Consider the following 25,266-nt stretch of genomic DNA (forward strand, 5'->3'; position numbering starts at 1 on the left):
TTGTGATTTTTATCAAAGTTTTGTTTTTGCCTGATTAAATCCCAAGCAAGCCATTCAGTTTCAAGAGATGCCAGATGATGATTAAAAGCAACCCCACTGTCTAATGAATTCCATAACCAGGTTAATTTGTTCTTGAAATATATGTGCATGGAATTGAAATTCCCCCAAAGCCAAGTCAATAGTGGAGCTGCCATCTTGTCCCCACTATCTGGGACAAATAACCCTTGATCTTCCTCACACTGGACACTCTGGCAGGACAAGCAGGGAAGTAAAGTGGCTCAAGGACCCTGCAGTGGCCTTGCCAAACTTTCCTTAGAGTTGCACTCAGTCTAAGAAGCTTCCATGCAACCTTACTTGTTTCCTCTGGAGTTAGACATGCAATGCAGACTAATGGCTCTCTCAGCCTCACCTGGCTGCTACACCATTTTCCCTGATAGGCACTTTCTCTAATAAATGTCTTGCCTGATGTCATCTGTATAGTGGGCCCATGTCACATTCCACAGAGTGTCCTCATGGTTCAGATCTCTTTGAGCCAGATTGCAACCCTCTGGCGGCCACTCTGACCATGCTGCTGATTGCAATGATCGTGTCCACTAGGTTTCTGATGCTTATGTGCTACCTCCTGCCTCTACTGTTTCAGAATCTGATCATGCTCTTTGCTCTCAGTGGTGCCAGTCTTGTAGTGGCATCTCCATTTGTCACCTCTGGCCTACAAAGGCAGCCACCACTGAATTTCTTAGTGATGCTGATGCCCTTCTCATTAGCTCATACTCAGTCGTTTGGTAGACAGTGTCTCCTCCGTGCCATCCTGTGAAGCAGGTTAGGCCAGCTGAAACTCTTCGAAGGATTGACATCTTTTTTCTCCTACTTCTACATCTGGTCATAAGGGACCCTGATGCTGCCTAGGGTGTGACCTGAGGGTAAGACACTAGTGCAACAGTGATGAGGTCTGGGCTATCTGTTTTGCTGATTTGTCCTTCAGCTCTGTTCATGCTTGATCCTGGAGTACCATTCCATCTACCCGATCTAAAGATTTGTGGGTTCTGGCTTAACACAATTTATGAAGGGCATTGTTGCTGCATAGTTGCTTGGTATCGCATATTCAGATGCTCCATCTACATCAAGGCCCAGTAGCAAGCCAGAAGCTGTTTCTCAAACAAACAGTGTACAATTCTTGCTGTAAATGACCTTGTCCAGAACCCTAGCAGTCTGCATTGTGATTCTCCCATTGAGACTTACGTGAATTCCACATGGCATCTTTCTCACCCAAGAAACTTCCTTTGGGGTAGAGTACCTTTTCTCCCTAATCAGCCTAGCCAGCCTAGCACATCGCCAGCTGGGTTATGTTGTGATTGAAATCTACTTACTGACTGAGTATAGATCTGGAGCGGTGGGGGGGGGGGGGGTGTCGGGGTTCTGCATCATCATGAATCCCATTAATGGGGAAGACTGGATAAGTTCTGCAGGATCATGGGTTCCGAGGAATGCAGGGTTTGAAGATGACCCCATTCTGTCCCAACTAGGACCCTGACCTTGGCATTGCATAGTTGCCTAGCTGAGAAGTGAATCTTCTTCAGACCTCTGCTATATTTATGATTAAGTCCAGAGCCTAGTCCTCTGTTTTCTCTGGCTTCTGGTGAAGGAGACAAGAGCCTCTTTAGATGCTATAAAGAAGGCCTCTGGCTTAGCTTTTAGTTACTGATTAAACACTCAACTTCTTGTTATTTTTCCAAAATACCAATTGCGTTTAGCAAGAGCCACCTAATTCCACTGTACATGTGGTCAGTATTTCCCCATACTTTTCAAACACCTGATCCAGTGCACCTTCTAGTTCATTTCCTTCCACTTCTCCATCAGCAAACATTTTAACAATTTCAACCTTTTAATAATTCAGCCTTGTGCCAGGAGCTATCAGTACTCCATGCATGATCAGTGAGGGGGTCTGTGCTAGTTTCCTAGAGCTGCTGTAACAAATGACCACAAACTGCATGGCTTAAAACAATAGAAATTTATGTTTTCATAATTATGGAGGCTGGAAGTCCAAAATCAGTGTGTCAGCAGGGCTATACTCCCTCTGAAGTTTCTCGGAAAGAATGTTTCCTTGCCTCCTCCAGTTTTTGATGGCTCCAGATGTTCCTTAGCTTGTGGCAGCATCACTCCAATCTCTGATCCCATCTTTACCTGGCCTTCTCCTCTATGTCCTCTTCTCTTATAAAGAAACCTGTCACTGGATTTAGGGCCCACCTTAATCCACCATGATCGCACCTCAATCCTTAACTAATTCCACCTGCAAAGACCTTATTTCCAAATAAGGTCACATCCTGACGTTCTGAATGAACGTGAATTTGGGAGGTGGGTGTGCAGTATCCAGCTCACTACAGGGTCCTTCTGGCCAGCTGGCTGGTGACAACCCAGCTTCAGGATCCTTTCTTAGCACTGACTTTCTTGGATCATTCCTGGCACTAACTGTTGCAGGTTGGGTCCCCAGGAAACCGCCTCTGAGACAAATAATAGTGTACAGGAAGTTTATTAAATGTTGCTCTTAAGTTGAACACATGCGGAAGGGATGGATAGAAAGAAGGATTCAGCAGAAAGGGAATTTGGACCACCGCATGGTTACACAAAGACCTCACCAGACTCGACAGGAATCTCTGAAGCTGAGATGACCCCTTATTGTTGTTCTCAGTTGGATCAAGGGGGCAGAGGCATCAATGAGTAGGATAATCAGTCACTGAATGTGGACTGTTCTAGGAAGGGGCTGTGCCCTCAGGCAAACTGCCTCTCTTCAGGCAACACATGAAGACTGATAGCTAAGTGTTCTCAGCAGTAGGTGAAAAGTACTTCACTCCTGGAGAGGTGTCTGGGTGACATGGGACACCATCCACTATACCTATCATTGATCAAGACTGAATTAACTTATTTTTATAAAACTAACTATTTTAGACAGACTACTGTTTTTATTCCCAGAAAGATAAACCAGAGGGAGAAAAAAGCATAAGAACCCTTGAAAAGAAATAAATCTTAGTTGGATGAGATGACTGAAGGGAAGTTTTGAGACATACATTTTGGAAGATGGAGGGAACACTCACCCAAAGTGGAAGCTCCTCCTTCTGAAAACTGGAAGAATGGAGATTGCACTCTGGTGATTGAGTTTAGGGGAGAGATGTGGGAGATGCTCCTCTCTCTCTCTCTCTGATCTGCCCGTCTGGAAGAAGAGTATATGTTCTCATCTGTTCTGCTCCTCTATACCATCAACTTTTCAGGGGCTGGACCTTGTTAGGGGGACCTGCCAGAGTCCAGCTCAGCTTGTACTGAGTGGGTGAATTTAACTTTGGGTGCAGTATTTGCAAGTCTTTTTGACCAGAAACCTAAATTGCATTTCTCCCAACAGCTTTATCAGCTAAAAAGGGAGATTTTTTGACCTCCACATCATCAACTCCTCTCTCTATGTCCCAACCTGTTCTGAACTCAGGTAAAGAAGAGTGGTTACTATTCATAGGGCCCTCCCTCAAACTCCAACATGGTCATCAGTATTAGTGAAGTTAAACACTTTCACTAGAACAACATTTTGGAGTTTCAGAAGTGAAAAGGAAAGTTGCATCTCAGTCCAAAAATAACCATGTGTATCCATTCAGAGTGCAGGCAGAGACAATTGAGCCTTCTCCTGCTTGAAAAGCCGACAGGGACTTAAAAGGGTGTGAAATGATTTACAGAATTGATGAGAGAAACAGACTCTAGGGCAAGCTTCCAGATATGATTCCAAAAGACAGCACGGAATTTTTAAAAAATACAATTGACATAACATTATAATTAGTTTCAGGTGTACAACACAGTGATTTGATGTTTGTATATATTACAAAATGATCACCACAGTAGTCCAGTCAACATCCATCACTATACATAGTTACAAAGAATTTTTTTCTTGTGATGAGAACCTTCAAGATCCACTTTTCTAGCTACCTTGAAATATGCAATACAGTATTATTAACTGTAGTCGTCATGCTGTACATTACATCTCCATGATTTAATAACTTTATACCTGGAAATTTGTACCTTTTGACCCCCTTCACCCATTTCCCCCGTCCCCACCTCTACCTCTGGCAACCACCAATCTGTTCTCTGTTTCCATGAGCTCAGGTCTTTTGTTTGGTTGGTTGGTGTTTTTAGATTCCACATATAAATGATAACATATGGCATTTGTCTTTCTCTGTCTGACTTATTTCACTGAGCATAATGCCCTCCAGATCCATCCATGTTGTTGCAAATGACAAAAATTTATTCTTTTTTATGGCTGAGTAGTATTCCATTCTATATAAATAACATATCTTCTTTACCCATTCATTTGTTGATGGACACTTAAGTTGTTTCCATATCTTGGCTATTGTAAATAATGTGTCTGTAAACATGGGGGCGCATATATCTTTTTTGAATAAGTGTTTTCATTTTCTTTGGATATATACCCAGAAGTGGGATTGCTGGGTCATATGGTAGTTCTGTTTTTAGTTTTTGAGGAACCTCCATGCTGTTTTCCACAGTGGCTACACCAATTTACATTCCCACCAACAGTGTTCAAGAGTTCCCATTTCTCCACACCCTTGCCAATGTTTACTATTTGTGGTCTTTTTCATGATAGCCATTCTGACAGGTATGAGGTAATATCTCATGTGGCTTTGGTTTGCATTTCTCTGATGATTAGAAATGTTGAGTATCTTTTCATGTATCTGTTGGCCATCTGTATGTCTTCTTTGGAAAAATGTCTATCCAGGTCTTCTTAAAGAAGACCATTTTAAAATTTGGTTGTTTGTTTTTTTCAAGTTGAGTTATATGAGCTGTTTATATATTTTGGATATTAACCCCTTATCAGTAATATCATTTGCAAATATTTTCTCCCATTCCATAGGTTGTCTTTTCATTTTGTTGATGGTTGCCTTTGTTGTGTAAAAGCTTTTAAGTATAATTAGGTCCAATTTGTTGATTTTTATTTTTTTTCCTTTGCCTTAGGAGAAAGATCCAAAAGAATATATTGCTGCAGTTTATGTCAGAGTGTTCTACGTATGTTTTCTTCTAGGAGTTTTATGGTTTCCAGTCTTATATTTAGGTCTTTAATCCATTTTGAGTTTATTTTTTGTATATGGTGTGAGAAAATGTTCTAGTTTCATTCTTTTACATGTAGCTGCCTAGTTTTCTCAGCACTACTTAGGGAAGAAACTGTCTTTTCCCCATTGTATATTCTTGCATTCTTTTGTAGATAAATTGACCATAAGTGTGTGGGTTTATTTCTAGCCTCTCTATTCTGTTCCATTGATCTATGTGTCTGTTTTTGTGCCAGTACCATACTGGTTTGATGATTGTAGCTTTGTAATATAGTCTGAAGTCAGACTGCATGATACCTCCAGCTCTGTTCTTCTTTCTCAAGATTGTTTTGGCTATTTGGGGTCTTTTGTATACCATACAAATTTTAAAATTATTTGTCCTAGTTCTGTGAAAAATGCCCTTGGTATTTTGTTGGGGATTGTATTGAATCTATAGATTGCCTTGGGTAGTATGGTCATTTTAACAATATTAATTCTTCCAATCCATGAACACAGTATATCTTTCCATCTGTTTGTGCTGATTTCAATTTCTTTCATCAGTGTCTTAGAGTTTTCTGAGTCCAGATCTTTTAGCTTCTTAGTCAGATTTATTCCTTTGGATGCAGTTATAAATGGGATTGTTTCCCTAATTTTTCTCTTTGATAGTTTGTTGTTAGTGTATAGAAATGCAACAGATTTCTTTATATTAATTTGTATCCTGCAACTTTACTGAATTCCTTGATGAGCTCTAGTAGTTTTTTGGTGGTGTCTTTAGGATTTTCTACGTATAGTATCATGTCATCTGCAAGCAATGACAATTTTATTCTTCTTCCTTTCCAATTTGGAGTCTTTTTTATTTCTTTTTCTTGTCTGATTGCTGTGGTTTCAAAAACTATGTTGACTAAAAGTGGTGAGAGTGGGCATCCTTGACTTGTTCCTGATCTTAGAGGAAATGCTTTCTGCTTTTCACCATTGAGTATGTTGGTAGCTGTAGGTTTATCATATATGGCCTTTATTATGTTGAGATATGTTCCCTTTATACCCAATTTTTGGAGAGTTTTTATCATAAATTCATGTTGAATTTTGTCAAAAACTTATTCCATTATCTGTTGATGACCATAAAATTTTTATTCTTCAATTTGTTAATGTGGTGTAGCACATTAATTGATTTGCAGATACTGAAAAATTCGTGCATCCCTGGGATAAATCCCACTTGATCATGATGTATGATTCTTACGTATTGTTGGATTCAGCTTGCTAATATTTTGAGGAATTCTGCATCTGTGTTCATCAGTGATATTGGCCTGTAATTTTCTTTTTGTGTGTCTGGACTTGGTGTCAGGATGATGTTGGCCTTGTAGAATGAGTTCAGAAGCATTCCTTCCTCTTCAATTTTTTTGGAATAGTTTGAGGATAGGTGTTGACTCTTCTCTAAACGTTTGATAGAGTTCACATGTGAAGCCATCTGATCTTGGACTTTTGTTGGTTGGCAGCTTTTTCAATTACTGATTCAATTTCATTACTGGTAATTAGTCTGTTCATATTTTCTGTTTCTTCTTGGTTCAGTCTTGGGAGATTGTACAGATCTAGGAATTTGTCCATTTCTTCTAGTTCTGTTTTTTTGTTTTGTTTTTGTTTTTCATATAGTTCATAGTAATCTCTTATGTTCCTTTGTATTTCTGTGGGTTTGGTTGTAACTTCTTTTTCAATTCTGATTTTATTGATTTATGCTCTCTTTTTTCCTTGATGAGTCTGAAAAGAAAATTGATAAACCTTTAGCCAGAGAACCACCTTTTAGTTTCATTGACATTTTCTATTATTTTTAAAGCTTCTTTCATTTATTTCTTCTCTGATCTTTATGATTTCCTTCCTTCTACTAATTTTGGGTTTTGTTTGTTCTTCTTTTTTTAGTTCCTCTAGGTATAAGGTTAGGTTATTTATTTGAGATTTTTCTTGTTTCCTGAGGTAGGCTTGTATTGCCATAAACTTCCCACTCAGAACTGCTTTTGCTGTATCCCATAGATTTTGGATCATTGTGTTTTCATTCATTTGTCTCCAGGTTTTTTTTTTCTTTGATGTCTTCAGTGATCCACTGGTTGTTTAGTAGCATATTGTTTAGCATCCACTCTGCTCATTTTTGAATTGGATTATTTTTGCTAGTTTTATGAGTTCTGTATATATTTTGGATATTAACCACTTATCAGGTATATGATTTGCAAATATATTTTCCCATTCAGTAGGTTGCCTTTGATTTTGTTGGTTTCCTTTTCTGTGCAAAAGCTTTTTAGTTTGTTGTAGTTCCACTTGTTTATTTTTCTTCTGGTGTCAAATCCAAAAAATCATCGCCAAGACCAATGTTGAGGAGTTTATTATGTTTTCTTCTAGAGTTTTATGGTCAGGTCTTACAGTCAAGTCATTCATCCATTTTTAGTTAACTTTTGTGTATGGTGTAAAAACAGTGATCTGGTTTCATCTTCTGCATGTAACTGTTCAGTTTTCCCAATGCCATTTATTGAAGAGACTGTCCTTTCCCCATTCTATATTCTTGGTTCCCTTGTCATAAATTAATGACCATACATGAGTGGGTTTATTTCTAGGCACTCTATTTTGTTCCATTGATCTATGTGTCTGTTTTTATGGTGATACCATACTGTTTTGATTACTGTAGCATTGTAGTATAGTTTGAAATCAGAGTGTGATGCCTCCAGCTTTGTTCTTCTTTCTCAATATTGCTTTGGCTATTATGGGTCTTCTGTTGTTCCATATAAATTTTAGGATTGTTTGTTCTAATTCTATGAAAAATGCCATTGGAATTTGGATAAGGGTTGCATTGAGTCTGTATATTGCTTTGGGTAGTATGGAGTTTTTAATTGAAACATAGTTTATTTACAATATTATGTTACTTTCAGGTGTCCTACATAGTGATTTGCCATTTACATACATTATGTAATGATTACCATGATAAGTCTAATAACCATCAGTTCCCATACAAAGTTATTACAATAATACTGACCATATTCTTTATACTGTGTATTACATCCCTATAGTTTATTTTACAACTGGAATTCTGTACCTCTTAATCCCCTTTCCTATTTTGCCCAATCATCCAATCCCTTACCTACTGAACTAATTTGTTGTTTATATCTATGAGTCTCTTTTCATTTTGTTTTGGTTTTTTGCTGTTGTTGTTTTTTAGATTCCACACATAAGTGAGATCATATGGTATTTATCTTCATCTGTCTGACTTATTTCACTTAGCATGATACCCTCTAAATCCATCTATGTTGTGGCAAATGACAAGATTTCATTTTTTATGCTAAGTATTATATATATATATATACATATATATATATGTATGTATGTATGTGTATATATATATATATATATATATATATATATCACATCTTCTTTATCCACTCATCTATCAGTGGACACTTAGGTTGCTTCCATATCATGGCTATTGTAAATAATGCTGCAGTGAATGTTGGGGCACATATATCTTTTTGAATTAGCGTTTTTGTTTTCTTTGGGTAAATACCCAGAAGTAAAATTACTGGGTCATGTCGTAGTTCCATTTTTAGTTTTTGAGGAACCTCTGTACTGTTTTTCATTATGGTTGCACCAATATACAAATCCCACCAACAGTGAACAAGAGTTTCCTTTTCTCCACATCCTTGCCAACAACTTTTATTGTCACTTTGATGACTGCCATTCTGAGAGGTGTGAGGTGGTATTTCTTTGTGGTTTTGATTTGCATTTCTCTGATGATTAGTGATATTGAGCATCTTTTCATATGTCTGTTGGCCATTGGTATGTCTTCTTTGGTAAAAAAAAAAAAGTGCCTATCCAGTTTAGTTTGATGTAGTCCCATTTGTTCACTTCTTCTTTTGTGTCCCTTGCCTGAGGAGACAGAAAAATATTGCTATGCCAGTGTCAAAGAGTGTTCTGCATATGTTCTCTTCTAGGAGTTTTATGGTTTCAGGTCTTACATTTAAGTCTTTAATCCACTGAGTGTATTTTGCATATGGTGTGAGATACTCTTCCAATTTGATTCTTTTGATATAGCTGTCCAGGGTTCCCAACACCATTTATTGAAGAGCTGTCTTTTCCTTATTGTACATCCTTGCCTCCTTTGTCGTAGATTAATTGGCCCTATAAATGTGGTTTTATTTCTGGGCTCTCTGTTCTGTTCCATTGATCTATGTGTCTGGCTTTGTGCCAGTAGCATACTCTTTGGATTACTCTAGCTTTGTAGTATAGTCTGAAATCAGAGAGTGTGATACCTCCAGCTGTATTCTTTTTTCTCAAGATTGCTTTGACTATTCAGGGTCTTTCCTGATTCCATACAAATTAGAATTATTTGTTCTTTTCCTGTGAAAAATGCCATTGGTAGTGTGATAGGGAGTGCATGGAATCTGTAGATTGCTTTGGGTAGTAGGGTTATTTTAATATTCATTCCTCCAATTCATGAGCATGGTATATCTTGCCATTTGTGTGTGTTGTCTTCAATTTCTTTCATCAATGTCTTATAGTTTTTAGTATACAGGTCTTTCACCTCATTGCTTAAATGTAATCCTATGTTACTCTTTTGATGCAATTATAAATGGGATGGTTTTCTTAATTTCTCTGACACTTTATAGAAATTCATCAGACATTTTGTATATTGATTTTGTACCCTGCAACTTTACTAAATATTAGTTCTAACAGTTTTTTGGTGGAGCCTTTAGGATTTTCTGTATATGTCATATGCAAAAAGACAACTTGGTTACCTAATTTCTCTGGCTAGGACTTCCATGCTGAATAAAAGTGGGAAGAGTGGTTACTCTTATCTTGTTCCTGATCTTAAGGGAAAACCTTACAGTTTTTCACTGTTGAATATGATGTTAGCTGTAGGCTTATAATATATGGCATTTATCACGTTGAGGTACATTCTATTTGTTGAGTTTTTTTAAATGGATGTTGAATTTTGTCAAAGGATTTTTCTGAAGCTATTGAGATCATATGATTTTTATCCTTCACTTTTAATGTGGTATATCACATTGATGAACTGAATGGTGAACCATCCTTGCATCACTGAGATAAATTCCACTTGATCATGGTGTATGATCCTTTTACTGTATTGCTGAGCTTGGTTTGCTAATAATATTTTTGGTAAGTACTTTTGCATCTATATTCATCAGGGCTATTGGCCTATAATTTCTTTTCTTGTGGTGTCCTTTTCTGGTTTTAGTATCAAAGTAATGCTGGCCTGGTAAAATGAGTTTGCTAATCCTGTCTTCTGCTTTATCTAGCCTGCTAGTGAATGCCTCTATTGAATTTTTCAGCTCAGTTATTCTTCAGGTTTATGATTTCAGTTTGGTACATTCCTTATATTTTGTTTCTTTGTTGAAATTCTTATCATTCATGCATTGTTCTCCTGACTTTGGTGAGTGTCCTTATGACAATTACTTTGAACTCTTTCTCAAGTATATTACTTATCTGTTTCACTAATATTTTTTCCTGAGATTTTATCTTGTTCTTTTGTTCAGAATATATTCCTGTTTATTTTGCTTGACACTCTGTGCTGGATATGCATTAGCTGCATAAACAGCCACCTCTCCCAGTCCTGACTGTCCTTGTATAGGAGATTAACCTTATCATACAACCCATACCCTAATTCTTGGTTGTTTTTCAAAACTTTGTGAATGCCCAAGCAGCAACGTGGAGGGACCTAGAGATTATCATACTAAGTGAAGTTTAAGTCAGACAGAGAAAGATAAATATCATGATATTGCTTATATGTGGAATCTAAAAAAATGATACAAATGAACTTATTTACAAAATTAAATGGACTCACAGACATAGAAAACACATTTATGGTTACAAAAGGGGGTGGGATAAATTAGGAATTTGGGATTAACAAATACACATTACTATATATAAAATAGATAAACAACAAGGACCTATTGTATAGCACAAGGAACTGTATTCAATATCTTATAATAACCTATTATGGAAAAGAATCTGAAAAAGAACATATATGTATAAACTGAATTACTTTGCTGTATACCTGAAACATTGTAAGTCAAGTATACTTCAATAAAGAAGATAATTTTTTTAAAAAACTTCCCAAACCTAAAGAAGGAAACAGATATTCAGGTACAAGAATAACAGAGGGTCCCAAAAAAGATGAACCCAAACAGACATACACCAAGACATATCATAATTAAAATAGCAAAAGTTAAGGCAGTAAGAGTCATATAAAAGGGAACTCCCGTAAGGCTATCAGCTGATTTCTCTGCAGAAGCTTTGAATATATCATGTCACCCCTTTCTGGCTTGCAAAGCCCTGAAAGGGAGAAACCTACAACTTAGGGTACCCTACCCAAAGGAGAGATAAAGAACTTCTCAGACAAGCAAAAATTCAAAGAACTCAGCAATACTAAACCTACCCTAAAAGAAATGCTGAAGGGTCTTCTCTAAATGGAAAAGAAGAATATACAGGAAACGGAAAATCCCAATAGAAAAAGCAAATATATAGTAAGGAATATATAGTAAGGATTGAAGATCACTTAACACGTTATTGACCGGAACATAGTAATACATCTTTTGTTACCCGAATGTTATTGACCAGAGACGTATCAATACATTTTTAGAGTGATACAATTAATGTCACCATGCGAAATTGTTAGAGCTTAAAATTGATCAAGAGTTCATTATACAACTTATAATTGTCATAGTCATTCACATTTTGCTCCATTAGGTTTTTGTTCCAACCTTGTGTATATTATAAACGCAAGTTTATACCATAAAATTTTCAAAAACGACACATCACAAAATTTTGAGTGAAGAAGAATTTTATGCAGATGTTTTCTCTGATTGTCCGAGTGACATATATACTAGCGTCTCAGAAGATAGTTCTTCAGAATATAGTTCTGATTCAGACGATGTGAATATTAGACTAAGAAAAAGACAAAAAAACCTTAGTGATTGATTCTGATACGGAAAGTGAAAATGAAACTCACAGAGCTGGAGAATGCGCCTTTGCTTCTATAGAAGAGTGGATTGAAGACAACATTTCAGGAAAATTAGAAGACTTTACATATGTGTCAGGTGTAACTATTGAATGTAATAACCCACAAAGTGTGTGTTAGTGAAATAACAGAATTAATTTTTGGTAATGACTTTTTCAAATTGGTTGCTTCTCAAACAAACTTGTATTACCAACAGAATGAAAAATCATATAAAAAGTATGATAAGGCTTTAAAATGGACTGATGTAACCAATAATGATATGAAGACGTTTCTTGGATTAATTATTTTGATGGGACAAATAAAGTCACACTGGAGAGAATACTGGTCAACTGATCCCTTATTTAAAACACCTATCTTTCCAAAGATTATGACAAGGTTCAAACAAATAATGACATTTCTTCACTTTAACAATAACTTGGAAACTCCACTTCCTGCAGACAGAATTTCAAAGTTAAACCTCTTTTGGATTATTTTCTACCAAAATTTCAGCCGATCTATGTACCCAAACAAGAGCTATCACTTGGTGAGGCAACGATAAGGTGGAGAAGATGACTCAGATTCAAAACCTATAATTCTGGAAAACTTACAAAATATGGAATTTTGGTCAGGATGGTTAGCGAAAAGTGAAACTGGATGTATATGCAACCTTGAGATTTACACAAGTGAAGGAAAGAAACTGCAATAAACAATATTATCAGTCCTACAACCTTATCTTGGTTCATGTCACCATATTTACCAAGACAATTATTACAACAGTGTGTCCACATCTGAAATATTGTTGAAAAATAAAACCAGAGTTTGTGGGACTATAAGAGAGAATTGTGGTCTACTAAACCAATTAAAGGAGAAATCTAAAAATCTACAGAGGGGAGAAATGACATCTTTATGTAAGAGAGAAATGATTCTTCTTATATGGAAAGACAAGAGGCCACTCCGCATGGTGACAACTATTCATGATGCCTCCATAGCATCTATAGGAAAGGAAGACAGGAGGACTAAACATCAGATGACTAAGTCCACTTGTATATTAGAGTATAATAAATGTATGAAAGGAGTTGATCGATCTGATCAATATCTGGCAAACTTCAATATCCTCTGGAAAACCTGAAAATGGTATAAGAAAGTGGGTTTCTATTTGAGTAATTGCAGTTTATTCAATGCGTTTAAAATTTATTGTAGCCTAAATGCACAGAATAAAATGACTTACAAGCAATTTTTGTTAGCAGTAACTAGAGAATGGGTAACTGACCATTCTGGTGAATGAAGTGGTAGTCCCACCCCGGTCCTTCTTGTGGCATTTCTAAAAGAGCCCCCTGCAAAGATCCACCTTGTCAACTATCAGGTAAAATAAAAGAACATATTCTAGAGGAAATAATACCCACAGGAATAAAACAAAATGCTGCCAGAAAGTGGAGACTCTGCTCTTCCGGGGAAAACACAGTGAAACATGGTATATTTGTAATAGATGTTCTGTTCCCCTACACAGAGGTGCCTGATATACTGCCTAACACACTCTAACAAAATATTAGAATGCTTTAGTAAGACATGTACAAAGTTTCAAATAAATACATTAAATGCAAAAAAAGTTGTTGATATTTACTCAAATGCAGGTGTTTCAGTATTCACTTATGTAACAAATCACTAGCCATAGGTATTAGTTTCTGCAAAAATCCCCCAGTCAATAATGTGTTAAGTATGCCAGTACATACATTAAAAGACAAAAAATATTGTAAAAGCAACTATAACTACAGTAAACACTAACAGGATAAACATGAAGATATAAAACATGACATTAGAAAAATTGAGGGAGGAGAGTAAAAATGCAGATCTTTTAGAATGTGTTTGAATTAGACTATCAGTTTAAAGCAAGTAGATATAATTATGGGTCAACACATATGAACCCATGGTAACCAAAAATCAAAAACCTACAGTAGACACACAAAAAAACAAAAAGAAACCCAAGCATACTACAAAAAAAAAAAAATCAAATGACAGTGAGAGAAACAAAAAGAAATGAACAGAGAAGAACTACAGAAACACCTGGAATACAAGTAATAAAATAGCAATAAGGACATACCTATCAATAATTACTTTAAATGTCATTGGTCTAAATTCTCTAATCAAAAAACATAGGTGGCTGACTGGATAAAAAAAAATAAGACCCTTCAATATGCTGCCTACAAGAGACTCACTTCTGGGTGAAAGACACACAGACTGAAAGTGAGGGGATGGAGAAAGATTTCATGCAAATAGAAACAACAAGAAAGCAGAGATAGCAATTCTCATATCAGACAAAATAGACTTAAAGGCTATAAAAAAGACAAAGAAGGACATTATACAATAAAGGAATCAATACAAGAAGAGCATATTACACTCTTTGATATATACACACCCAATACAGGAGGACCCAAATATATAAAGCAAATACTAACAGACATAAAAGGAGAAATAATAATACAACAATAGTAGGAGAACTTAAACACCCCACTGACATCAATGGACAGATCATCCAGACAGAAAATCAGTAAGGTAACAGTGGTCTTAAGTGACACAATGGACTAGTTGGACTTAATTGGTATCTATAGGACATTACATCCAAAAAAAGAATACACATTCTTCAAGTGCACATGGAACGTTCTCCAGGATATATCACATCCTAGAGTCACAAAATAACCCTCAACAAATTTTAAGAGGATAGAAATTATACTAAGCATTTTTATGACCACAATGGTATGAAACTAGAAATCAACTACAGAAAAAAAAAATGGAAAAGTACAAACACAGACTACACACAACATGCTACTAAAACACCAATGGGTCAATGAAGAAATCAGAAAATACATCAAGACATAAAAATGGAAACAAGTTTCCAAAACCTATGAGATGCAGCAAAAGCAATTCTAAGAGAGAAGTTCATCGCAATTCAGGGCAATATAACCTACTATCTAAAAGAATTAGAAAACAACAAACAAAGCCCAAAGTCAGCAGAAGGAAATAATAAAGATCAACAAGGAAATAAAGAAAATAGAAGTGAAAAAAATCAGTAAAAGAGATCAATGAAACCAAGAGCTGGTTTTGGGAAAGATAAAATTGATAAAACTTTAGCCAGGCTCACAAAGAAAAGAGAACCCAAATAAACAAAATATGAAATGAAAGAAAAAACAACTGATATCCCAGAGATACAAAAAAATTATAAGAGAATACTATGAACAGTTGTATGTCAACAAATTGGCAACTTAGAAGAATGTACAAATTTCTAGAAACATACAGCCTGCTAAGACTGAATCAAGAAAAGACAATTTAAACAAACTGATCACTACAAGTAAGATTGAATTTGTAATTTTTTTTTTTTTTTTTTTTTTAAATGAGGATCTTGAATCAGATGCGTATGTTTTTTGATTGATTGATTGATTGATTGATTTTGGCTGTGTTGGGTCTTCGTTTCTGTGCGAGGGCTTTCTCCAGTTGTGGCAAGCGGGGGCCACTCTTCATCGCGATGCGCGGGCCTCTCACCGCCGCGGCCTCTCTCGCCGCGGAGCACAGGCTCCAGACGCGCAGGCTCAGCAGTTGTGGCTCACGGGCCCAGCCGCTCCGCGGCATGTGGGATCTTCCCAGGCCAGGGCTCGAACCCGTGTCCCCTGCATTAGCAGGCAGACTCTCAACCACTGCGCCACCAGGGAAGCCCTGAATTTGTAATTTAAAAAAACTCCCTGCAAACAAAAGTCCAGGGCCGGACAGCTTCTACCAAACATGTAAAGAAGAACTAATACCTATCCTTCTTAAAGTATTCCAAAAAATTGAAGAGGAGGGAACACTCCCAAATTCATTTTACAAGGCCACCATCACCTTGATACCAAAACCACACAAAGACACTACAAAGATATTGGCTTGTAATTCTCTTTTTTTTTTTCTGATGACTATAGATGCAAAAATCCTCAACAGAATATTAGCAAACCAAATCCAACAATACATAAAAAGGATCATACACCATGATCAAGTTGGATTCAGCCCAGAGTCACAAGGATGGTTCAACATACACAAATCACACAATGTGATACACCACATTAACAAAAGGAAAGATAAAAATCACATGATCATCTCAATAGATGAAGAAAAAGTATTTGACAAAATGCAACATCCATTCATGATAAAAACTCTCATCAAAATGGGTATAGAGGGAACATATCTCAATATAATAAAGGCCATTTACAACAAACCCACAGCCAACATCATACTCAAGCTGAAAGCCTTCCCTCTAAATTCAGGAATAAGACAAGGATGTCTACTCTCACCACTTCTAGCAATTGGAAGTCCTAGCCACAGCAATCAGACAAGAAAATGTATTCAAATTGGAAGGGAAGAGGTAAAACTGTCACTATTTCCAGATGACATGATACTCTATATAGAGAACCCTAAAGTCTCCACCCAAAATCTATTAGAATAAATCAGTTCAGCAAGGTTGCAGGATATAAGATTAATGCAGAAATATGTTGTGTTTCTATACACTGCAGTAAGTCCGCTACATACGAATGAGTTCAGTTTCAAGAGTGCGTTTGTAAGTCCAATTTGTTGTGAGTCCAACAAAGTTAGCCTAGGTACACAATCGGCTATATAGTACTGTACTGTAATAGGTTTATAATACTTTTCATATAAATAATACATAAAAAACAAACATGAAAAATAAACATTTTTCATCTTACAGTACAGTACCTTGAAAAGTGCAGTAGTACCAGCTACATCACCTCCACTCTTATGCTTGCTTTGGGATATCCTGGGCTTGAAATAAAGATACTGTACTGTACTCTATACAGTACTATACAGTAAAGTACACAAAAGCACAACCATTTATAGAGAATGCACACACATGACAATGTATGCCAGACACATGAACTAACTTACATGATTGGACATGCAAATGCACTTTTGCATCTTTGAAAGTTCACAACTTTAAGGTTCGTGTGTATGTGACTTACTGTAATAATGTAATATTAGAAAGAGAAAGTAAAAAACAATCCCATTTAAAATTGCATCAAAAGAAAAAGACCTATACTCTGAGAAGTATAAATCATTGATGAAAGAAACTGAGAATGTGTCAAAGAAATGGAAAGATATCCCATACTCTCAGAGTGGAAGAATTAATATTGTTAAAATGGCCATTCTACCCAAAACAATCTACAGATTTAATGTGACCCCTCTGAAAATGCCCATGACATTTTTCACAGAACTAGAGTAATCCTAAAATTTATGTGGATGCACAAAAGAGCCCAAATTGCCAAAGAAATCCTGAGAAAAAAAAGAACAAAGCTGGAGGTATAACCCTCCCAGACTTCAGACTATACTACAAAGATACAGTAATCAAAACAGAGACGGTATTGGCACCATGATATTGGCACCAGAACAGACACATGGATCAATGGAACAGAATAGAGAGCCCAAAATAAACCCATGCACCTATGGTCAAGTAATCTATGTGACAAAGGAGGCAAGACTATACAATGGAGAAAGACAGTCTCTTAAATAAGTTGTGCTCGGAAAACTGGACAGCCAGCCACGTGTAAAACAATGATATTAGAACATTCCCTCACACCATATACAAATATAAACTCAAAATGGTTTAAAGACCTAATGTAAGACCTGAAACCATAAAACTCTTAGGGGAAAACAGATGGAACACTGTGATTTAAATCATAGAAATATTTTCTTGAATCAGTCTCCTAAGGCAAAAGAAATAAAAGCAAGATTAAACAACTGGGACCTAATTAAACTTAAAAGCTTTTGCACGAAGGAAATCAGACAAAATGAAAAGACAATCTATGCAGTGGGAGAAAATATTTTCAAATGATATGACCAACAAAGGGTTAACATCCAAAATATACAAACAGCTCATACAACTCAACAACAAAAAAACAAACAACCCAATAAAAAAAATAGGCAGAAGACCTGAATAGACATTTCTCCAAAGAAGGCACACAGATGGCTAACGGGCTCATGAAAAAATGCTCAACATCACTAATTATTAGAAAAATGCAAATCAAAACCACAAGGAGGTATACCACCTCATACTGGCCAGAACGGCTATCATCGAAAGGTCTACAAATAACAAATGTTGGCGAGAATGTGGAGAAAGGGAACCATCCTGCACTACTGGTGGGAATGTAAGTTGGTGCAGCCACTATGGAAAACAGCATGGAGGTTCCTTTAAAAATTAAAAATAGAACTACCATAGCAATTCCATTCCTGGGTATATATCCAGAAAAAATGAAAACACTAATTCGAAAAGATACATGCAACCCGATATTTGTGGCAATGCTAGTTATTGGGTTGGCCAAAAAGTTCGTTTGGATTTTTCATAAGATATTCGGGTTTTTCCGTAAGATGTTACAGAAAAACCAGAACGAACTTTTTGGCCAACCCAATACAGTAGCCAAGACAGAAGCAACTCAAGTGCCCATCAACACATGACTGGATTAAGAAGATGCTGCATATATTCAATGGAATATCACTGAGCCATAAAAAAAGGAAATACTGCCATTTGCAGCAGTGTGGATAAACACAGAGAGTATTATACTTAGTGAAATAAGTCAGACAGAAAGACAAAAACTGTATAATATATGTGAAATCTAAAAAAATACATTTGAATGTATATGCAAAACAGAAAGACTCACAGATATAGAAAACAAACTTATGGTTACCAAAAGGGAAAGGGAAGTGGGGAGGGAAAAATTAGGAATATGGGATTAACAGACACAAACTACTATATATAAAATAGACAAGCGATAAGGATATACTGTATAGCACAGGGAATTATACCCATTATCTTGTAATAACCTATAATGAAGTGTAGTGTGCAATACTAAATCACTATGCTGTACACCTGAACTACAATATTGTAAATCAATTATACTTCAATTAAAAATAATAAAATTTTTTAAAAAGGACAGTAATGGATTACAATCCATTGAATAAAACTGTAGAAGTACATACTGATATTAACATATGAGAGAGAAGGAAATGCTTTCCCTTACAGTTGAGGATCAACTAATAAGTGTAGAAGAAATGAGGAAAATAACAAACCATTTGGCAACCATTACAATGCTGATTGGTTCAAGTGGGAATTATCAATGGATGTTAAGGCTGGTAGATAGAAATTTGAAACTAGGCCAATATCCCATTTCTTATTAGAAATCTTCCCACAAAATACTTCTCAATTATGAAGGACACCAGAAGGGGAAAATGACAGGCTTCTCCACCTGTAATTCAGACCCCAACTTGAGCAGGTTATCAAGGTTAACATAAACAGTAGTGGGATGGGTCAATGTCATGTGCCTCCTGATGTGATACACTGAGAAGAACACAGCATCACTTCTGGACAGTAGTTTTCTATCAGTGTTGATATCCTAATTTGGATGGTTGCATTGTTGCTTTATAAGTAAGAGAGGGTCTTTGTGTTCCAGAAATATACACTAGATTTAGAGGTGATGGGGCATCATGTTAGCAACTAGCTTTCAAGTGGCTCAGAAAACAAATAAGGGCAATAGATATTCATAAAGAGATGCTTGCAGAGCAAATACATTAATAATTGGGGAATCTTGATGATGGGGATATGCTGTACTTTACTGTCATTGCAATTTTTCTGTACATTTGAAATTTAAAAATTTACTAAAATACCTTTTTTAAAAATCATGTTTATAATATAAAATGGTTTGATTGGCATTTTGGCAAGGAGTTGGGGAAAAAAACTGCATAGATTTCTAGGTGGGAAAGTATATAAAAGTGCTGTTTCTTATGGAGCACTGTTTGTCACTATCAAATTTTAAAATGCATATACACTTTGACCCAATAATTCTACTTTTAGGAATTAATGCTACAGATATATACACCTATGAATATGGGATATACTTCAAGTTACATGAAATGCAAATAATCAAGCACAAAATTGTGTGAATATATGACCATTTGTGTGAAAAAGGAACCATGCATACATGTTTACCTGTAATTACTGATAATATCAGAGAATAGATAAGAAGCTGGATGGCTAGGTGAAGGGGTAGGCAAGATACTTTGCCCATCATTCTAAAAGTAAAAAAAAAAAAAAAAAAAGGCATAGATATAGGAGAGGTGGAGAATTGAGGCTATTTTTGGAATTGGTCTTAGGTTCTACCTCTTCATGGGAGGAACCACAATTTCCCCATTCCTTGGATCTGGACCTTGGCCAATTGAAGGTGGTAGAACTGACAGTGTGCCAACTCCAAGCCTAGGTATTAGACCCATGCAGTTGCCATGAGAACTTGCCCAGGGAATTTGGTTGGAAGATGAAATACATAGAACAGAGCCAGTAATACCAGCTGAGACCATTCTAGACTAGCCAACAGCAAGCCAATCACCAGAGTAAGCCCAGCCAGGACCAAATGAATTGCCCAGCTAAACCCAGCAGAACAACCCAGCAGACCCATAGTCTTGTGAGTATAATAAATGGTTGTTTTAAGCCACTAAGTCTGGTGTAGTTTTTAATGCAGCATTAGTGTGGCAACAGATTATACCCAGCATGAACCCCTTCTTATTGGGTCCTGTGTGAGTCTTGATATCTAACAGAGCTTACCTCCCGCTACAAACCTAGACGTCCAAAGGTATATTCAACTTTTCCTTGTCATCTTGGTAACCGGGCATGGGCACATGACCTGGGCTCTGTTAATCAAATGCTTGCATATGAAATTTTGAATCCACTTTGCTGCATCTACTAATTAAAGTGTCAAAATTCTCCAGTGTCCTTATTTCTTGGTGTTGCTTGTTTCAGATTCACTGATGGTGGAATTGCCTGCTACGTGAGGTCCTAGCACTGATGCCTGTATCTTCAGTTGTTTCCCTGGGGAGTTTTCAGCTCTGCCTCTATTTATACATTTTCTGAGCCTGATCCTTCTGCTTCTGAAAATGAGAAGGTTTTGGGCAGTTCATGGAATTAAGTTTATTTTATGTTTACAGGGGCCAGCAGGCCATTTTGTTTTTAAGCTGAACATCATTCATTTAGACTTTTGAAATTGATTAGTCAGGAATCTGCTGGTGTGGACCTAGAATAGAGCTTCACGTTGGTGAAGTTAGAGAAGGAAGGTAGGGGAGAATTTTAGGAGTGGGGATGGTATTAATGTGCCTCTACATTATTCCCCTTTGAAACACAAACTAAGAGATTAGCTCAGTATATCTGTTACTATGATATAGTACAAGCAAAATAGAGATCATTCATTGTGTGCCTTTGCATTGAAAATAAATTATACCAAGACTCAAGTCCTAGCAACCTTTTACATTAGGAATGACCAGGATTCAAGCTTTGAACTTTATCCCTAACCCATTACTTCCTTAGGTTTGTGGTTTATAAGTTTTGACCACTCTCACACTGTCCTGAAAAGAAATTTAGACTCCCAAGTATTAGTATACTTAAATGCCTTCTATTGTCCCTGAAAAAGTGCCTTAGATATGGATATATCAAGTAACTCAGGAAATCTTGAATCAGACAAGAAATTGGATAACTACCAATTTTCCCATCTCTTGGCTGACCATTGTCTCCCAATTAGTTTGAGACTCAGCAGAACTAGGACCCTGGCTAAGTTTCAGCTGGCATTGATTCAATCTTTAAATCTCTCACATCTATCATGTCTCATTCCATAGCTTAGGCCCTCATCTCTCATCTAGATGATTACTGCAATGTGAGACAAGATTGGAGGCGGACAGACCAAGTTTTTAACAGGGGGCAGGCCTTCTGTGATTTGGTTTTTCTTACTTCCCACTGCAACTCCTGCCAATCCCAGGATAGAAAATAGACATTTGCCTGATTATACCGATTATTTTCAGAACGCCAAGCACTTACATGCTGTTCCTTATGATTAGCATGCCCTCCCCACTTGATAAATGTCCACTCATCCTTCAATTCTCAACTCAATCATCACCCACTATGTCCATCTCCAAGTAGAGCTGACTCTTCACCTTCTCCTGCAGCCATGCTATCTATTTCACCCTATCCCTACTGTGGAGCATTGATTTCCTTGTTGTCTCTCCCATTGTTCAGAGTTCTCTTGTATCCCCAGGACATAGGCTATTGTACTAGAGTACTCAAATTATGCCTATGGGCAACCTTGGACAAATAGCCAAGAAAGAAACAAAGAAGGAAAAAGAGAGAAAGAGAGGGAGGGGGAGGGAAGGGAAAGGAGAGGAGAAAAGAGAAGAAAAGAAAAAAGAATCTGAAGTCCCAGGGGCTCAATTCTCTATTCTACAAAATAATTGTAAATGTTCATCCTGCCAACAAAAATGTCCCTGACGTTTAAGAACCATACTTAGCAAAAGAGTAACAAGACGAAAATGCATGATAATTACTGCCTTGGATTTCAAAAATTATCCTCAAGAAATCTATCAATCACATTAGTAAGAGTCATTTCTTCCTTATTAACTATATAAGCTGAAAGGCTGGCAGGATTTCATGGAAATTTTATGATCACTGGTATCAGTCATGGTTTAAATCTGGCCTTGGATAAAGTTCTTGCCCTCTGGAGCTCAGTTCCTTGAATTGAAAGGATTGTATTACACTGCTAGGAATCTTTCTTTATATATATATACATATATATATATATATACACACACATATATATATATACACACACATATATATATACACACATATATATATACACATATATATACACACACATACACATATATACACACACACATACATACACACATATATACACATCTATATACATGCACACACATATGTAAATATATACATATATATATATATGTATCCTTAAATAGTTTTGTTACTTTTCCAGTGAACAGGCTTACAGGAGCTAAAAACTGTACACAACCAAGATTTTCATTACATGGAAAATGTTGTTTAGAAAAAAATCACGATGTCCATACTATCCAGTTTTATACAGCATTTAAAAAATACTGAAGTGTAACTATATACTGACTTGGAAACCTGTCCATGTCCTGTTTAGTGGGAAAAAATATTGAACATGTGCAATTATGATCTTATTGATCATTTTGGAAAAGATATCTGTATATAAGGAGGTACATATATGTGCATAAAATTGCTTAGGGGAACAATCACCAAAACCAAAGTGTGTAATATATGAAGGGGGGGAGAAGACATTACAAGAGAAAAAGAAATTTCAACAAACAATTCTATTTTGATTGATATAGCCCATTCAGGATGCAATAACAAAAAAACCACAAACTGGATAGCTTATAAACGTATTTCTCACAGTTCTGGAACCTGGGAAGTCCAAAATCAAGGCACCAGCATGGTCACATAGAAAGTGCCAACCAAGAATAGTTTACCCAACAAAGTTATGCCTCAGAAATGAAGGCAAGAGAAAGCTTTTCGTAACAACCAAAAGCTGAGGGAATCCATCACCACTATACCTGCCTTAGAAGAAATGCTGAAAAAAGTTCTTCAAGTTAATATGAAAGGACGCTAACTACTAATATGTAAGCTCGTGAAAATACACATTGCGCTGGTAAAGCTAAGTATATAGTCAGACTTAGAATACTCTAATACTACAATACGATGACATATAACCACATAACTCTAGTATAAAGGTTAAAGGACAGACTCTGCCCCTCCTGACTGGCGGTTGGTGCCCTGTCACTGCCCGCTCTGGCCATGGCTAGGGCCCTTGGCTTGTAATTTGGCGACCAAATCTCCCGAGGCAGCACTGGCTGTGGCGACCCCACCTCTGGCGATGCGGCAGGCAGCAGGAGCTGGAGGGCCCATCGCAGGCCGAGACTTCTCCTGGCCGTGCTCCTTCCTGGCTACAGGTGTTGCCGGACGCTGTGCCAAAACAGGTGCTCCTTTAGATCAACAAACGTTTTATTACCAGCTCACAATCACCATTACAAACATTTGGGAGTGTTTGCTGCATTGCGTGCTGTTCCCCAAAGGAGGGATACCTTGGGGATTGTATAAAGGGAATGGTGCAGTGATGATCCAAATCGTTCCCTATGGTGCGATCCAGTTTACCGCGTTTGAGCATTATAGAACATTAATTACTACAAAGCTGGGAGTTTCTGGTCTGTGCACAGATGAATGTCTGGATCGATGGCAGGTTTAACAGCAGTTATTGGTACTTACTCTCTTCACGTGGTTAGAGTACGCCTAGCAATCCCGGTGAAAGGGGAACATACCTATACAGGAATTATTCATGCATTCAAAACAATTTATGCCAAGGAAGGTGCCTTGAATTTTACAGAGGCCTGATGCCTGCTGTATTAGCAATGGCTCCCCGTGCAGGTGTTTCTTTTTTTTACTTTTGGTGCCTTTCCCATGCTCCCACCCTTCTTTGCAGACCTTCAGACTACCCTAACGTCTGAGTTTTGAAAACTCACATAAACTTACATTATGGTGGTGCTGCTGGAGCAATAACACAGACAGTATCTGACCCATTTGATGTAACTCATCAGTGAATGCAGTTAAGGACTGTTCTTCCAGAATTTGAAAAGTGCCATACCGTGGAGGTGACTATAAAGTATGTCTATACGGCAGGGAATTCAGAAGGATATCATGGTTTCTCTCTTAATTTACATTCACTGTGTTCTTTCGCAAGCAGTTGCTTTTACAGTACATGAACTTATGAAGCAGTCTTTTCTCCTCAACTAAAAAAAGTTGTTGTGATTTCTTTTCCTTAGTCAACTCTTTGAGGGAGAAATAAAATGTTAATTTGGGGGGAGAACATTACTTGAAGGGGAATATATACCCTGTCACAGGAAACCATGGGTATTTTTAGCACTTGACTTTTTTATTCATCACAAATCGAAAGTGCTTACTTATACTTTTGGATGCCAAAAGTTATATCTTAGAACATTGAAAAAAATGTAAGCTGTTGCTGGCTAAAAGTGTTATTTGGGGGCTTCCCTGGTGGCGCAGTGGTTAAGAATCTGCCTGCCAATTCAGGGGACACGGGTTCAAGCCCTGGTCTGGGAAGATCCCACATGCCGCGGAGCGACTAAGCCTGTGCTCCACAACTACTGATCCCATGCGCCACAACTACTGAAGCCCACACACCTAGAGCCCATGCTCCACAACAAGAGAAGCCACCACAATGAGAAGCCCGTGCACCACAACAAAGAGTAGCCCCCGCTCACTGCAACTAGAGAAAGCCCACGTGCATCAACGAAGACCCAATGCAGCCA

The 25,266-nt window shown here is 37.1% G+C and overlaps 1 pseudogene; it reads left to right on the top strand.

Annotated features, from left to right (window-relative positions):
- The first annotated feature begins 487 nt into the window (after positions 1–487).
- Positions 488–24,733, top strand: LOC103020535 (solute carrier family 25 member 16-like; annotated as a pseudogene).
- The last annotated feature ends 533 nt before the right edge of the window (positions 24,734–25,266 follow it).

This window comes from Balaenoptera acutorostrata, chromosome 5 (assembly GCF_949987535.1).
Source record: "Balaenoptera acutorostrata chromosome 5, mBalAcu1.1, whole genome shotgun sequence".
NCBI classification, from domain to species: domain Eukaryota; kingdom Metazoa; phylum Chordata; class Mammalia; order Artiodactyla; family Balaenopteridae; genus Balaenoptera; species Balaenoptera acutorostrata.